General features: G+C 35.3%; 1 pseudogene; it reads left to right on the top strand.

Annotated features, from left to right (window-relative positions):
* The first annotated feature begins 1277 nt into the window (after window positions 1–1277).
* LOC105740969 lies at window positions 1278–1759 on the top strand (annotated as a pseudogene).
* Window positions 1760–2449: the final 690 nt, after the last annotated feature.

The following is a 2449-nucleotide window of genomic DNA, read 5'->3' as shown; positions in this document are numbered from 1 at the left end:
AATCAACCAACAGGTCATCTACTTAAGACTAGAGCAGGGAGTGAGAAAAGCAACAGTTCATAGGTACAGGTCTCAGTACTAATATCAAATCCACCTTTTTACATATGTCACATATTTGCATCTAATTGATATTGTCGTAGCTTTTTAACAATATCAAGGGGACAACCTGCTCGGGGCCCCCTTCCTATCCCTCTGTTGGACAGGAGCTTTCTTTCCCTCAATAAATATTCTGCTCATAAAAAAAAGAAACAATATCGAAGCTACTGACATAGTGACTATATGGGTGTTCTGCAAATTATAACATCATCATTATTTTCAAATAGTGTGCTTGCAGTGATTATTTTGAAGTACTAAGTTTCAGATAAAAAGTATAGTTAGATTTGGAATCAAATTGCACCATCACAAGGTATCACATCATACTACTTATCAATGAAAAGCTATTGGACTCCTTTATGTTATTTATTTCTTCATTCATTCACTCATTTTTTGATTTTGGAGTGATGAGAACCAAACTCAGGGCCTTGTGAATGCCACACAAGTGCAGTAGCACTATGGTAGTTCTCCAACACTAGAATTCTGAGTATAAATTCAGGCTGAATTTATACTCAATGGTAGTGTCTTTGCCTAACATGCATAAGATCCATGGTTCCATTACTAGAACTGCAAAATAAGTAAGAAAATAAATAAAATCTCAACTGCTAAAAATTTTGAAACAATTGTACGACATGATTAATTTTACCTCCTACTTGTAGGAACCAAATTTCTTATCAATGACCTTTTTATAAAAATGCTATTATTTTTAAAAATGCTATTAGTTCATGTTTGTTGTACATAATGAATAAGTTATCATGGGGAGCTGAGACTAAAAAAACAATATCAAGAATCAGTAAATTAAAAAAAAGAATAAATGAAAAAGACCTAGTTCTTGAAAGGATAACAAAATAGGGAAAAAAAGAAACATAAGTCAAACTTAATGAAAGAACAAAAGATTAACATAGGTGTAAATTTCCTAAACAAGATCTTAACAAACTGAATGCAAGAAAACTTCACAAACAGCGTTCATCTTCACCAAGCAGGCTATATCCCAAAGATACAAGAATTGCTCAACATACACAGATAAAAAAAACATAATGATGCATAAATGGAATTAAGGACAAAATTTCCATAATCATCTCAATAGATATGGAAAAAGAATTTCACAAAGTGCAACATCCATTCTTGTTTGAAAAAAACACACCCTGGCTTTTCCTGTGAGTGGCCTGAGATGACTTGTGAAAATGGTTCGCTACTCTCTCGACTCAGAAAACCCCACAAAATCATGCAAATCAAGAGGTTCAAATCTTCATGTTCACTTTGAGAACATGCATGAAACTGCACAGCCTATCAAAAGTATGGATATCCAAAAGGCCAGCAAGTATCTGAAGGGTATCACATTAAAGAAGCAATGTGTACCATTCTGGCGTTACAATGGTGGAGTTGGTAGGTGTGCCAGGCCAAACAGTGGGGCTGGACAAAGGGTCGGTGGCCAAAAAGAGTGCTGAATTTTTTGCTGCACATGCTTAAAAATGCAGATAGTAATGCTAAGCTTAAGGGCTTAGATGTAGATTCTCTGGTTATTGAACATACTCAGGTGAACAAATCACCCAAGATGTGCCACTGTATTTATACAGCTCAAGGCCGGAATAATCCATACATGAGCTCCCCCTGCCATATTGAGATGATCCTTACTGAAAAGGAACAAATTGTTCCTAAACCAGAGGAAGAAGTTGCACAGAAGAAAAAGATGTCCCAGAAGAAATTGTTTTCTAGGTTGTGTTTGATACTATTCTTATCTCTGATCTTACTACTTTAGCCAAGGTAACATAATTTGTTCTAATTAGTTGTTCTTCCTGGTATGCCAAGATTGAGATTGCTTAAGCATCATAAACAATAACATAGGCCAGTGCCAAAGAACCAGTGGCTAGGCCAAATAAGCAAAAACTTCTTGTCCCCAATAAATTGAAGGGTTAGAATCTTAAAACAGACTCCAATCCCAAAGACCAGCTAGACCTAAAACACAATTCTGAGAAATAGTCACTATTTAAGGCATCTAAACACTAGTAATAAAGTTATTTCCCATAAACAATTTACAAGCATTAATCCAGAAACTAGACCTTAAAAATACAAAAAGGGGAATACATTTAAGTAAGTTGCAACCCCAGGCTTCCAGCTCAGCGAAGGCAATCCCAGGGGGCTGTATGGTGAAACAGTCTGAAAGCCACCCACATGGACTGTCTGAATAGTAACAGAAGTGAAAAAGCAGTTGAAAAAAATCAAATCAGAAATAGTTTTTCATATAACTACAAAGATGGTAATCATAGCAATAGCTTTAAAAAATACTCAGGAATTAACCTATCTGAGGAAGTTTAAACAAATATATAGGACTCTGAAAAAAGAGAGCTGAAAGATC

Source organism: Octodon degus, unplaced genomic scaffold (assembly GCF_000260255.1).
Source record: "Octodon degus isolate 3935 unplaced genomic scaffold, OctDeg1.0 scaffold00251, whole genome shotgun sequence".
Lineage (NCBI taxonomy): Eukaryota > Metazoa > Chordata > Mammalia > Rodentia > Octodontidae > Octodon > Octodon degus.
This window is presented reverse-complemented; position numbering and strand designations above follow the sequence as displayed.